The sequence below is a fragment of the Lampetra fluviatilis genome, chromosome 33 (assembly GCF_964198595.1).
Source record: "Lampetra fluviatilis chromosome 33, kcLamFluv1.1, whole genome shotgun sequence".
Taxonomy (NCBI): Eukaryota; Metazoa; Chordata; class Hyperoartia; order Petromyzontiformes; family Petromyzontidae; genus Lampetra; species Lampetra fluviatilis.
The window spans coordinates 9,075,281-9,089,692 of record NC_136307.1 but is presented as its reverse complement, the minus strand read 5'-3'; the positions used below and the strand labels follow the sequence as shown (position 1 = coordinate 9,089,692).

The following is a 14,412-nucleotide window of genomic DNA, read 5'->3' as shown; positions in this document are numbered from 1 at the left end:
ATGCATACAGCGGGCGTCAGTCGGGGTCGGGATTGAACTCACGACCTCCTGCATAACCAGGCGAAGAAGTTCACATCTCGGCACCCTGCTCAGCTCTCGTTCCACCTTCTTCGATGCCTGCGGGTGTAGTGCTCGACACCGATGGCTCAGCACCCTGGACGCGCATTGCAGAGGTCGCCGGTGCCATGCGACCTCCAGGAGCGCCACTTGAAACGACGGTGCCCGATTCCTGAATCCAGACTCAGCCCCACCGCAGCGCGCCAACGCCCTCCTCGAACCACCTAGCAATGGACCCAGCGTGGTCCAGATGTCTTGTGAAGCGCGTTTAATTCTCTTAAAGTTGATATTTTTGGAAGTACATTTTTTTGGGGGGTGGGGGTCATTTAATTGGGGATCACAAGACATCTGGACCATCGCCGTATATCGCTGCACCTCAAGCGATGGCCAGCAGGTCGCTTCTGCTGGGGGGGTAAAGCGTGGGGGCCCTGCCAAGACGTCTTGGCGAACGTGGAATATTGGCCCCAGTGCACCGTCTCTTTCGATAGCCAGAGAGACAGACAGAGAGGAAGAGAAACGGAAAGAAGCTCCCTCGAGTGCACGCCCTTCCGCCAGCAGTGGCGTGAGCCGGCACTTGCAGGGGCTGCGCCTGTCAAAACGGGACGCCGAGAGCCACCATCGAGCCGCCTCGGGTGGAGTTCACCAGCAGGGGGCGCACGCGCTCCGCACTGGGGGGGGGGGGGGGGGCGTGGGGGGGGGGCATCGTGGCTGGGGAAGATGAAATTCACAACTCTCGTGCCTCACCCCCGAGACCGAGTCCGCGGGGATTCGGGGAGATGGGGGGGGGTAGGAAGAGGGGCTAATCCCACCGCTTCCCACCACATTCAGAATGATTTAGAATTGCACTGATGTTTATAAGCATCTAACACTACGCAAACACAGTTTCCATCCACGTGTTCATTGGATGTGCAGTGCCAAACAATAACATTTGTGCGTTGCTTTTTGCAAATCGTTGTATAAAAGATGACAAAATTAAAGTAATAGCGATGGTTGCACATCGCGCGAGGCACTCATTTTAATTTACATAATCGGCACTGGTGTTGATAGCCGTGCGCGGGGAATCGAATCCCTGGTCGCCAAGCTCGAAGAGCAGCGCGCTAACCATTGTGCCACCGCTCTCTCAGAGATTATCTCTCTTCCGTGCCATTCTTGTCTAACCACTTTTAAGAGGTCACTACACTCAGAGGGCATCTCAATGCTCCAGTGGCGCAACCGGTTAGCGCGCGGTACTTATAAGGCAGTACTTGCCCTGGCCATGCCGAGGTTGTGAGTTCGAGCCTCACCTGGAGCAGAGGGCTTTTTTTATTCAATTGACCTCTCAGGGGCATCGGTGATGATGCAGCTGTGGGAATACATGACATCACCCCTCCCCCCACACTCGCCACTTAAAACACATTCCTGCGGAGGGAGCTGGTAGGAACGTTGGGTTGTTCGGCCAATGGCCAGGGTCAACGGCGGCGTGGTGTATTCCGCAAATATGGCCGACTGTGAGGGTGGGCACAAGCCGGCGTGAGTAGGTTAAACGTTGAGTTTAATAAGGGCACCACGGGGTGACCAGCCCCTCCCCACCCAGCCCCACCCAGCCCCACCCTCCCCACCCAGCCCCTCCCCATCCTCTCCACCCAGCCCCTACCCTCCCCACCCAGCCCCTCCACACCCTCCCCTCCTCACCAAGCCCCACCCTCCCTCCCCACGCCTGCGGTATATTCGGAGTCTGCGTGCTCTCCCCGTGGTGGCGTGGATTTAGCTCCGGGTCGTCCGGGTTTGCCCTGCAAATGTAGAATCAAAACGCGCTGAGAATATTTGGCTGTTATAAATGTTCACGTGATAAGCCACTTCGTTGAGCTACTGTATCATTTGTGATCCCAGGTCTCTTCTAAAAAAGGGCTCTAAAGTAGCACCTATTAGGCAGGGACAACACACGGAGGGGTGGGTGGCGAGCACCACACCAGGCCGCCTTTGTCTAACCAAAAGCGATGGTTGCACATAGCCGTGAGCGGGGAATCGAATCCCTGGTCGTCAAGCTCGAAGGGCAGCGCGCTAACTATTGTGCCACTGATCTCTCGTAGATGATCTCTCTTCCGTGCCATTCTTGTTTAACCACTTTTAAGAGGTCACTACACTCGCAGGGCATCTCAATGCTCCAGTGGCGCAACCGGTTAGCGCGCGGTACTTATAAGGCAGTACTTGCCCTGGCCATGCCGAGGTTGTGAGTTCGAGCCTCACCTGGAGCAGAGGGCTTTTTTATTCAATTGACCTCTCAGGGGCATCGGTGATGATGAAGCTGTGGGAATACATGACATCACCCCTCCCCCCACACTCGCCACTTAAAACACATTCCTGCGGAGGGAGCTGGTAGGAACGTTGGGTTGTTCGGCCAATGGCCAGGGTCAACGGCGGCGTGGTGTATTCCGCAAATATGGCCGACTGTGAGGGTGGGCACAAGCCGGCGTGAGTAGGTTAAACGTTGAGTTTAATAAGGGCACCACGGGGTGACCAGCCCCTCCCCACCCAGCCCCACCCAGCCCCACCCTCCCCACCCAGCCCCTCCCCATCCTCTCCACCCAGCCCCTACCCTCCCCACCCAGCCCCTCCACACCCTCCCCTCCTCACCAAGCCCCACCCTCCCTCCCCACGCCTGCGGTATATTCGGAGTCTGCGTGCTCTCCCCGTGGTGGCGTGGATTTATCTCCGGGTCGTCCGGGTTTGCCCTGCAAATGTAGAATCAAAACGCGCTGAGAATATTTGGCTGTTATAAATGTTCACGTGATAAGCCACTTCGTTGAGCTACTGTATCATTTGTGATCCCAGGTCTCTTCTAAAAAAGGGCTCTAAAGTAGCACCTATTAGGCAGGGACAACACACGGAGGGGTGGGTGGCGAGCACCACACCAGGCCGCCTTTGTCTAACCAAAAGCGATGGTTGCACATAGCCGTGAGCGGGGAATCGAATCCCTGGTCGTCAAGCTCGAAGGGCAGCGCGCTAACTATTGTGCCACTGATCTCTCGTAGATGATCTCTCTTCCGTGCCATTCTTGTTTAACCACTTTTAAGAGGTCACTACACTCGCAGGGCATCTCAATGCTCCAGTGGCGCAACCGGTTAGCGCGCGGTACTTATAAGGCAGTACTTGCCCTGGCCATGCCGAGGTTGTGAGTTCGAGCCTCACCTGGAGCAGAGGGCTTTTTTATTCAATTGACCTCTCAGGGGCATCGGTGATGATGAAGCTGTGGGAATACATGACATCACCAACCGCCACCTTCCCCCACACACACACTCGCCACTTAAAAAAAACTGAGCAATCTGCGGTGAGATTTGCAGAAATCATGGTGGTCGTATTGTCTAGTTATTAACTTTACCACCCCTTCCCATCAACCCTTCAAGGGACGGGTCCTGCCCAATTCCCAATGCTACGGTGGCGAGATGTTATCTGCCTCGCCTGGTATACAGGAGATCGTGGGTGCAATCCCGACCCTGACGCCTGCTGTATACCTGGAGTTTGCGCGTCTCTCTCCCCGTGGTGGCGTGGATTTTTCTCCGGGTGCTCCGATTTTTTCCCTTCCACATTTAGAATCGAGGTGCGCTCAGCGTGTTTGGCTGCTGTAAATGTCCACGTGATAAGACAATGTTGGCTGCCGCTCCGTCGTTCGTGGCCTGGTCGCTCATGAAAACGAGATGTATAGTGGGCCTTACCTGGTCAAGTAAAAATGTGTTTATTTTGTTCGTTTTACCTCTTTTTGCACACCTTCTATCCAGAGTCAAACTCACGTCTGGGTTTGTGTCTTGTCTCTCTTTAAAAAAATGATTTACACTTAACTTCTAACTTAGCGATCTTTGAAAAACGTAATCAACCAGGCTATGCGTTAATTGTGTGTTGACCGACTCTCTGTGTTGCATTACATTACATTTCGAAATTTTGCTAGGTTATTTAATTTAGTGTGTCTCTCTCCCTGTCTCCTAATTTTTTCAAGCTTTTGCACCGTGCCACTCACCGTGCCACTCATTGACATGCTAATTTCTCTAACCCCTCCCTCTCTCTCCGTCCCCGCCCCCTCTCTCTATTTAAGGCCTCGACACAGAGGCGTGGTTTCTCTGTGTGCCTATGTTTTGTCTCTCTCTATGTATCTCTGTGATATCTGTCTCTACTAATATGTCTGTCTATATGTCTCTGGTTCTGTGTTTTATCTCTCTCTCAAATTTAGCATTCTCAGGAAGAACGTAATCAACCAGGTAGGGTGTTGCCTGTTATGTTAATCGACTCTCTCTTGTATTACATTACATTTCTAAGTATACTAGATTTGTGCTTCTTTTTCATTTATACCTGATGATGATTTCTCGTGTTGCAATCGAAACGTCGTATGCTAGTATTTAATTTATTATTTTCTTTTCATACGTGACTTTACCGAAAGAACCAAAGAGTCACGTCTGGGTCTCTGACCCTCTCGGTCAGAAAACCAGACGTGGGTCTTCTCTCTCAGTATGTCTCTCTCGGTGCATTTGCAAGCGTGCACCGCTGTCTCACACACACAGACTGCTGTTCGCTAACACCTATTAAGGCCATGACGACACACGAATGATTGGGTGGCTAACACCACGCCTGGAATAGAATCGCTGGTCGCCAATCTCGAAGGGCAGGGCGCTAACGATTGTGCCACCACTCTCTCTCTCAGAGATTATCTCTCTTCCGTGCCATTCTTGTTTAACCAGTTTAAGAGGTCACTACACTCGCAGGACATCTCAATGCTCCAGTGGCGCAACCGGTTAGCGCGCGGTACTTATAAGGCAGTACTTGCCCTGGCCATGCCGAGGTTGTGAGTTCGAGCCTCACCTGGAGCAGAGGGCTTTTTTTTATTCAATTGACCTCTCAGGGGCATCGGTGATGATGGAGCTGTGGGAATACATGACATCACCCACCGACACCTCTCCACACTCGCGACTTAAACACATTCCTGCGGAGAAAGCTGGAAGAAACGTTGGGTTGCTCGGCCAATGGCCAGGGTCAACGGCGGCGTGGTGTGTTCTGAAAATATGCCCGACTGTGAGGTCGGACACAAGCCGGCGTGAGTAGGTTAAACGTAGAGTTTTATAAGGGCACCACGGGGTGACCAGCCCCTACCCACCCAGCCCCTCCCCACCCACCCCACCCATCCCCTCCCAACCTTCCCCTCTCCACCCAGCCCCACCTCTCCCATTTTTGGATGCACGACGGACGGACACAATAATCCCTTGTGGGCTGGTGTAACCAGGAGGTTCCTACCAATAAAAGATCAGATCAATCTGCCGTGAGATTTGCAGAAATCATGGTGGTCGTATTGTCTAGTTATTAACTTACCACCTCTTTCCATCAACCGTTCAAGGGACGTGTCCTGCCCAATTTCCAATGCTACGGTGGCGAGATGTTATCTGCCTCGCCTGGTATGCAGGAGGTCGTGGGTGCGATCCCGACCCTGACGCCTGCTGTATTCCTGGAGTTTGCGCGTCTCTCTCCCCGTGGTGGCGTAGATTTTTCTCCGGGTGCTCCGATTTTTCCCCTCCACATGTAGAATCAAGGTGCGCTCAGCGTGTTTGGCTGCTGTAAATGTCCACGTGATAAGACAATGTTGGCTGCCGCTCCGTCGTTCGTGGCCTGGTCGTTCATGAAAAAGAGATCTATAGTGGGCCTTACCTGGTCAAGTAGAAATGTTTTATTTTGTTCGTTTTACCTATTTTTGCACACCTTTTTTCCAGAGTCAAACTCACGTCTGGGTCTCTGACCCTCTCGGTCAGAGAACCAGACGTGGGTCTTCTCTCTCAGTATGTCTCTCTCAGTGCATTTGCAAGCGTGCACCACTGTCTCACACACAGACTGTTGGGGAAAGTGCTGTTCGCTAACACCTATTAAGACCACTCACAGGACATCTCAATGCTCCATTGGCGCAACCGGTTAGCGCGCGGTACTTATAAGGCAGTACTTGCCCTGGCCATGCCGAGGTTGTGAGTTCGAGCCTCACCTGGAGCAGAGGGCTTTTTTTTATTCAAATTGACCTCTCAGGGGCATCGGTGATGATGAAGCTTTGTGAATACATGACATCACCACACCCGCACACCCTCTCCACACTCGCGACTTAAACACATTCCTGCGGAGGGAGCTGGTAGGAACGTTGGGTTGCTCGGCCAAAGGCCAGGGTCAACGGCGGCGTGGTGTATTCTGAAAATAAACCCAACTGTGAGGGCGGGCACAAGCCGGCGTGAGTAGGTTAAACCTTGAGTTTTATAAGGGCTCCACGGGGTGACCAGCACCTCCCCACCCAGCCCCACCCCCCACCCAGCCCCTCCCCATCCTCCCCTCCCCACCCAGCCCCACCCTCCCCACCCAGCCCCTTCCCTCCCTCCGCTACCCACCCAGCCCCTCCCTGCACGACGGACACAATTATTCTTGTGGGCTGGTGTAACCAGGAGGTTCCTACCAGTAAAAGATCAGATCAATCTGCCCTGAGATTTGCAGAAAGCAAGGTGGCCGTCTTGTCCAGTTCTTAACTTACCGCGTCCGTTTTGACTTTCAGGATTTCATTCTCTCTTCTCGGATCCTATTGAAGATGCTTGACGCAGTTGTTAAACCACAACGTCGCGTCCCTAACCGCTGCTCGATTTGATCGTGAGAATTCTTATTCGAATCAAGCCGCGGTGACGAGGTGTTTACTACCTCGCCTGCTTGTGCTGGAGGTCGTGGGTTCGATCGCGACCCTGACGCCTGCGGTATTTTCAGAGTCTGCATGTCGCTCTCTCCGTGGTGGCGTGGATTTTTCTCCGCGTCCTCCGGGTTTGCCCTGCAAATTTAGAATAAAAAACGCTTGGAATGTTTGGCTGATATAAATTTCCACGTGATAAGCCACGTCGTTGAGCTATCATTTGTGATCCCAGGTCGCTTCTAAAAAAGGTATTTAATGTAGCACCTATTAAGGCCGGGACGACACACGGAGGGGTGGGTGGCTCGCACCACACCTGGCCGACTTTGTCTCCCCAATAGCCATGGTTACACATCGCACCAGGCACTCATTTGAGGCTGAGTCCACCTAGGGAAGTCGCAAGGACTAATTTACATAATCGTCACTGGTGTTGATAGCCGTGAGCGGGGAATCGAATCCCGGGTCGCCAAGCTCGAAGGGCAGCGCGCTAACCATTGTGCCACCGCTCTGTCACTCTCATAGATTATCTCTCTTCCGTGCCATTCTTGTTTAACCACTTTTAAGAGGTCACTACACTCGCAGGACATCTCAATGCTCCAGTGGCGCAACCGGTTAGCGCGCGGTACTTATAAGGCAGTACTTGCCCTGGCCATGCCGAGGTTGTGAGTTCGAGCCTCACCTGGAGCAGAGGGCTTTTTTTTTATTCAATTGACCTCTCAGGGGCATCGGTGATGATGAAGCTGTGGGAATACATGATATCACCCACCGCCACCCCTCCACACTCGCGACTTAAACACATTCCTGCGGAGGGAGCTGGTAGGAACGTTGGGTTGCTCGGTCAATTGCCAGGGTCAACGGCGGCGTGGTGTATTCCGCAAATATGGCCGACTGTGAGGGCGGGCACAAGTCGGCGTGAGTAGGCTAAACGTTGAATTTTATCAGGGCACCACGGGGTGACCAGCCCCTCCCCACCCCTCTCAGCCCCACCCTCCCCAAACAGCCCCTCCCGACCCTCCCCACCCAGCCCCTCCCCACCCTCCCCACCCAGCCCCTCCCCACCCTCCCCACCAAGCCCCTCCCCACCCTACCCTCCCCACCCAGCCCCTCCCTCCCCACCCAGCCCCTCCCCTCCCATTTTTTGATTCACGACGGACGGACACAATAATCCCCTGTGGGCTGGTGTAACCAGGAGGTTCCTACCAGTAAAAGGGCTTTAAAGTAGCACCTATTAAGGCCGGGACGACACACGGAGGAGTGGGTGGCTAGCACCACCCCTGGCCGCCTTTGTCTCCCCAATAGCGATGGTGACACATCGCACCAGGCACTCATTTGAGGCTGAGTCCACCTAGGGGAGTCGCAAGGACTAATTTGCATAATCGTCACTGGTGTTGATAGCGGGGAATCGAATCCCTGGTCTCCAAGCTCGAAGGGCAGCGCGCTAACCATTGTACCACCGCTCTGTCACTCTCATAGATGATCTCTCTTCCGTGCCATTCTTGTTAAACCACTTTTAAGAGGTCACTACACTCGCAGGGCATCTCAATGCTCCAGTGGCGCAACCGGTTAGCGCGCGGTACTTATAAGGCAGTACTTGCCCTGGCCATGCCGAGGTTGTGAGTTCGAGCCTCACCTGGAGCAGAGGGCTTTTTTTTTATTCAATTGACCTTTCTGGGGCATCGGTGATGATGGAGCTGTGGGAATACATGACATCCCCCCCCACACTCGCCACTTAAAAAACATCTGATCGATCTGCGGTGAGATTTGCAGAAAGCATGGTGGTCGTATTGTCTCGTTCTTAACTTACCGCGTCGGTTCTGACTTTCAGGATTTAATTCTGGCTTCTCGGATCTTCCTGCAGATGCTTGGCGCAGTTCTTAAGCCATAACGTCGCGTCTACTAACCGTTGCTCGATTTGGTGGAGAGAATTGTTACAATCATGAATCATCATAATACCACGAATAAATAAGGGCATGCAATGCTCCGACACCACATGACAATTTATGACGTGTCGCCGCAAAAAAAATAATTTTGCTCAAATAATTTCTGCTTTGGCCGAACCCGAAAAATCAATGACGAATCATTTTCCGTTGCTTTGCACAGAACTCACAGTGCCACCCGCCTCACCCACCCGTATCGTGGCGTCCGCGCGTGCTCTGCTGTGAAAATGAAACGAGATTCACCCACGACGATTTTGGTGGGCAATTCGATTGCGCAGCCGCTCGCTCGGATGTGGACAAAGCGGTTCGAGGGCCCATTCTGGTTTTGCGAAACTCATCCCTCGAGGTGTCGATGCGACTTTGAGACATCGACACCGAAGCCAAAATGAAGCCGTGGCCACCGCTCAAAGGGCCCACGTCTCATTCTCTACTCCCGACAGCAGGTGGCAGCATTGTCAAGCAGTGGCTCACTGACTCGATGCTCTGGAAGTTGACTTCATAATTACCGTGGTCCCTCTGCCATGATCTATCCACTTGCATACAATATGATGTCTCCAACTCGATTTTGTTCTCTGATCCACGTGTTCCTCATTACGAAACTAAACTTTTTTTCTTTCCAGCTTAGGCCCCACTGAGCTGAATAGATAGGTGTTTTTCAGTTGCGACTTGGCCACAAATGATAGCTCAACGACGTGGCTTATATCACGTGTAAATGTATAGCAGCCAAATACTCTAAACGCGTGATGTTGATTCTAAATGTGGAGGGAAAAAACCGACGGACCAGGAGAAAGATCCACGCGATCACGGGAAGAGCATGCACAACTCCAAATATACGGTCAGGATCGAACACACGACCTCCTGCATACCAGGCGAGGTAGTTAACATCTTCTAACCACCGTGGCGCCCCTTTCTGCACCCTATTCAAAGCGTGCACCTACCTACCTACCTCTCCACGCTTCTCTGCGCATTTTTTTAAATTTTATTTTGTGTTCCAATATTCTTTGTCGGGCGATGCTAGTTGACGTTTCTGATCTCAGCTGTCATGGCCCGAGGTAGCAGTTCCACCCATCGCTTCGATTTCTATTTGGTGCTCCATTCAGGCCACGTTGCTGCCTTGCTTTTGCATTACCACGCTCAGCTTTCCATAAAGCACTCCAAACCTCCCCCCCCTCCTTCCTTCTACTCCATCCGTCTGACCCCCGGGCTGCCGGGCTGCAATAGTTTTCCCTGGGTATCTGCACTCGCAAGTGCGGGAGGGGGGAGAGCGAGGTGAGTGTGAGAGAGAGGGGAGAGCGAGATGAGTGTGAGAGAGAGGGGAGAGCAAGGTGAGTGTGAGAGAGAGGGGAGAGCAAGGTGAGTGTGAGAGAGAGGGGAGAGCAAGGTGAGTGTGAGAGAGAGGGGAGAGCAAGGTGAGTGTGAGAGAGAGGGGAGAGCAAGGTGAGTGTGAGAGAGAGGGGAGAGCAAGGTGAGTGTGAGAGAGAGGGGAGAGCAAGGTGAGTGTGAGAGAGAGGGGAGAGCAAGGTGAGTGTGAGAGAGAGGGGGGGGAGATGAGTGTGAGAGAGAGAGAGAGGGGAGAGCGAGATGAGTGTGATACTTTTTACTTTTAAACAACTTTTATTGCCGCCAGCAGAAAAAGCACTGGAGGCGATTTCGATATGAAATACACAAAGTCACCAGCATCAAACAAATGAAAACAAACGCTAATAATCCACGCGCTGTGGCGCTAAATCCACTGCGCACAACACGAAAGAAAAGTCACGTGGTGGTGGTGGAGGTGGTTGTGGTGGTGGTGGTGGTTGTGGTGGTGGTTGTGGTGGTAGTGGTGGTGGTGTTCATTGCGCACGCCACGGTGACGAGCGAACGCTTCAGAAGGTGAACACGAGGGTGCCGTCCACGCTGGTACACGTGCACATCACCGACATGTGTGTGGTTATGCGTGCTCAAGCCGGAGCCGCGCCTTAAGCAGACCCCTGAACGAGGGAGGGAGGGAGAGCGAAACAGCAGCAGCCTTTCGCCACCGAGTGTCGGTGACGCTACCAAATCGCTTGTGCCAGGCTAGGTGCACGTTGAGGCCGCGTGAAGTGTCGAAGGCTCGCTGCTGACAGGAAGTCACGGAGATAGACCCAGGTGCCATGGGTTGACTGACTGAGATGACTGGGCAGAGGTGCGCTACCCGTGCTCCCCAGCTGCGTTTTAGCCGCCCGGCGCTCCGCTCGCTGTTGTGAGCGTCGCTCCTCTGCCCTCCGTTGTTGCCGGAGGGCGACTGCCACCAACTGGGCAGCAGCAGGAGCAGCGTCCTTCGTGTCCCTCCTTCCACAGAGGCCGACATTGACACCGCTGAGAGGTAGCGAGTTATCGATACGTCCACCCAACTCCACATCCTCCTGTACCGCATCAGCCCATCCCCCGCCCCCAGCCCGTGCCCTGCCCATGTGAGCGCCTTCTGTCCATCAATGCCACGTGTTGACAGTCACTCATCCCTCACTGCAGTTTGCCGACTGGAGAAGAGAACTGGAAATTGTGTTACGGTCACTTGGTTGTGAGTGACGGCTCGTAATATAGGCAATAACAATGTGAATAATACAATAGAAATCCGAGTCTTGCAGAGTATTTTAATATCATGTGTATCAATCCACCGCTGAAGGAGGGCCTGCCTCCACGATGTTGGCCATGGGGGTTTGTTTGACCATACTTCACCACGCTGGTCAGTGCGGATTCCTGGTGAAGTGGTGGTTGGTGTTGTGGGATATATGGGGGTACGGGGGGTGCTCCCAGCACAGATTCTGACATCCTTCGCCACTGCCTGTTATGGTAGCCGTGGCGGTCTGGTATCGAACTCAGGTCGCAAGGGTTCCAAGCACAACTGCTGAAACAAAGACAAAGATCCCCCGTGTAGTTTTAACAGACTGTAGGGGCAAGTGCTGTTAGCGAGCACCTATAAAGGCCGGCACGGCACACGAGGGTGTGGGTGGCCAACACCACGCCCGGTGGCCTTTGTCTCCCCAGTAGCGATGTTTACACACCGCACCAGGTACTCATTTGAGGCTGAGTCGACCTAGGGGAGGCCCAGGACCGGTTCAGACAATCGTCACTGGGTGTTAGCCGTGAGCGAGAATCGAACCCGGGTCGCCAGGTTCATAGCGCAGCGTAGCGCTAACCGCTACACTACCACTCCCCGAAACACACACACGCACGCACTCACGCTGAAGGGGGCCGGTTTATTGGCTCTTTGTTATTTTGGTATTATATTGTGGAACATTCTAGAGGGCTCCAGTTTCCCGTCATATTTATTGTCCGGGCTGCACCGCAAGTGGGACGGCCTTGAAACGTAACGCTCGACTCGCGACTGAAACCGCGTCTCTCACAGCGGCGGCAATATAACACTAATCAGGACGATGATGACATTATCGCCATGAATAATACTCCGGCTAATGATGACGACGACGACGACGACGACCACCGCGTGTCCAGCTGTTATCCCGGATTACCCCTCGTGAACTTAGCCCGAGGTTAACGTTGGCACCGTCCGCGTTAGCTTAGGCGGGCAAATGCGCGTACGCAGAGGCGCTCGCTAACAGCACTTGCCCCAACAGACGAGCGCACACGTTGCGCTCAGACGCACAAACAAGACGCAGATTGCCCCCACGAATAGGCTGAACGGAATTAATTGGAAGAAACTCCCAACGCATAAACAGACAAAGATCCCCCGCATAGCCTTAACAAAATGTTGGGGCAAGTGCTGTGAGCGAGTAGCACCTATGCAGGCCGGCACTGCGGTCACGCGAGGGGGGGGGCGGGTGGTCAACACCACGCCCGGCCGCCTTTGTCTTCCCAGTGGCGATGTTTGCACACCGCACCAGGTGCTCATTGGACGCAGAGTTAGATGCACGTGTACTCTATGTACGCACGCACGAAAGGACAAAGATGACCCGGGTAGCCTCAACATTGTTTTTGTGCAAGGGCTTTGAGCGAGCACCTACGAAAGGCCAGTGGGAGGTGGGGGTCTTTGCATCCCCAGCGCTGATGTTGTATTTATTTTACACCCAGTAACCAAGTACTCAGTGAAGGCCGACTCGGATGGAGGTGGCCTGGAACCGGTTCGGATATTCGGCGTGCTCGGAAAAAACCGAACTCAGATGGTCGGGGTTTCGTGGCGCAGCGCGCTAACCGCTGCGCCACCGCTCCTCTCGGCGGACTTTGTCGAGCACGGGGACAAATCGTGCAGCTGCGCGGCCGCACTCCCCCGACTGCTGACGGGAAGCGGCGTTACTCCGGTAACCCCGGAGGAAGCGGTTCCCCTCGCTCTCCCCTCTCTCTCTCACACTCGCCCCCACTCTCCCTCACAGTCTCTCACACTCACCTCGCTACCCCCCAATCTCTCCCTCACAGTCTCTCACACTCACCTCGCTCTACCCACTCTGCCTCACAGTATCTCACACTCACCTCGCTACCCCCCAATCTCTCTCTCACAGTCTCTCACACTCGCCCCCACTCTCCCTCACAGTCTCTCACACTCACCTCGCTCTACCCACTCTCCCTCACAGTCTCTCACACTCACCTCGCTCTCCCCCTCTCTCTCTCATAAAAATACAAAGCTCCCCCTATAGTTTTAACAGACTGCTGGGCCAAGTGCTGTTAGCGAGTAGCACCTATGAAGGCCGGAGCGGCACACGAGGTGGTGGGTGGCCAGCACCACGCCCGGCCGCCTTTGTCTCCCCAGTGGCGATGTCTACACACCGCACCAGGTACTCATTTGAGGCTGATGTAGACTTAGGGAAGACCCAGGGCCGGTTCAGACAATCGTCACCGGTGTTGGCCGTGAGCGAGAATCGAACCCGGGCCGCCAGGTTCATAGCGCAGCGTAGCGCTAACCACTGCACTACCACCCGATGTCTCGTTGCGCAGTGCGCCCACCGCTGCGCCACCGCTCCTCGCCACCCCGCTGTGAACCCCTGAGGTCGCACCGCCCTCCTCGTTCCTGTGGCTCCGTGTGGCTCCCTGCGGCTGCGGCTGCTGCTGCTGCAGGGAGGGCATTCCGCGTTTCCCCGCCGCCCCTCTGGGTAAGAGGCGCGCCCTTTCCTCGCAGCAGCAGCGGCAGCGAGGAGGAACACGCGCGCCTGTTGCGCAACGCGAGGGAGGAAGGGAGACTGGGGGAGAGTGGGCGAGATAGGGCGAGCGTGGGAGAGTTGGAGAGTGGGGGAGATAGTGGGGAGAGGGAGAAGAGAGGGAGAGTCGTAGAGCCTGAGAGAGAGTGGGAGAGAGTGAGAGAGTAGGAGAGTAGGAGAGACGGGGGGGGGGAGTGGGGGATAGATGTATCCACCGTGGACAGTGTTTCTTTATACAAAACTTTTGACTTTTTAAACAACGTTTATTGCCGCCAGCAGCAACAGCACTGGAGGCGATTTCGATATGAAATACACAAAGTCACCAGCAAACAAATGAAAATAAACGCTACAAATCCACGCGCTGTGGCGCTAAAAGCACCGCGCACAACACGAAAGAAAAGTCACGAGGTTGTTGTGGTGTTCATCGCGCACGCCACGGTGACGAGCGAGCGCTTTAGAAGGTGAACACGAGGGTGCCGTCCACGCTGGTACAGAGGGCGTTTCCGGCTCCCCAGCGTTCGAAGGAGACGTGCACATCACCGACATGTGTGTGGTTATGCGTGCTCCAGCCGGAGCCGCGCCTTAAGCAGACCCCTGAACGAGAGGAGGGAGGGAGAGCGAAACAGTAGCAGCCTTTCGCCACCGAGTG

At 54.3% G+C, this 14,412-nt stretch overlaps 7 non-coding genes across 7 annotated transcripts; all 7 read left to right on the top strand.

The window, feature by feature from the left end:
• Nucleotides 1-1,254: 1,254 nt before the first annotated feature.
• TRNAI-UAU (transfer RNA isoleucine (anticodon UAU)) lies at nucleotides 1,255-1,348 on the top strand. The gene is made up of 2 exons: nucleotides 1,255-1,292; nucleotides 1,313-1,348. It is a non-coding gene; the product is annotated as a tRNA-Ile (tRNA).
• An 849-nt stretch (nucleotides 1,349-2,197) lies between these two features.
• TRNAI-UAU (transfer RNA isoleucine (anticodon UAU)) lies at nucleotides 2,198-2,291 on the top strand. Its single transcript has 2 exons — nucleotides 2,198-2,235; nucleotides 2,256-2,291. It is a non-coding gene; the product is annotated as a tRNA-Ile (tRNA).
• Nucleotides 2,292-3,139: 848 nt separating this feature from the next.
• Nucleotides 3,140-3,233, top strand: TRNAI-UAU (transfer RNA isoleucine (anticodon UAU)). The gene is made up of 2 exons: nucleotides 3,140-3,177; nucleotides 3,198-3,233. It is a non-coding gene; the product is annotated as a tRNA-Ile (tRNA).
• Nucleotides 3,234-4,798: 1,565 nt separating this feature from the next.
• On the top strand, nucleotides 4,799-4,892 carry TRNAI-UAU (transfer RNA isoleucine (anticodon UAU)). The gene is made up of 2 exons: nucleotides 4,799-4,836; nucleotides 4,857-4,892. It is a non-coding gene; the product is annotated as a tRNA-Ile (tRNA).
• A 1,068-nt stretch (nucleotides 4,893-5,960) lies between these two features.
• Nucleotides 5,961-6,054, top strand: TRNAI-UAU (transfer RNA isoleucine (anticodon UAU)). Its single transcript has 2 exons — nucleotides 5,961-5,998; nucleotides 6,019-6,054. It is a non-coding gene; the product is annotated as a tRNA-Ile (tRNA).
• A 1,260-nt stretch (nucleotides 6,055-7,314) lies between these two features.
• TRNAI-UAU (transfer RNA isoleucine (anticodon UAU)) lies at nucleotides 7,315-7,408 on the top strand. Its single transcript has 2 exons — nucleotides 7,315-7,352; nucleotides 7,373-7,408. It is a non-coding gene; the product is annotated as a tRNA-Ile (tRNA).
• An 857-nt stretch (nucleotides 7,409-8,265) lies between these two features.
• TRNAI-UAU (transfer RNA isoleucine (anticodon UAU)) lies at nucleotides 8,266-8,359 on the top strand. Its single transcript has 2 exons — nucleotides 8,266-8,303; nucleotides 8,324-8,359. It is a non-coding gene; the product is annotated as a tRNA-Ile (tRNA).
• Nucleotides 8,360-14,412: the final 6,053 nt, after the last annotated feature.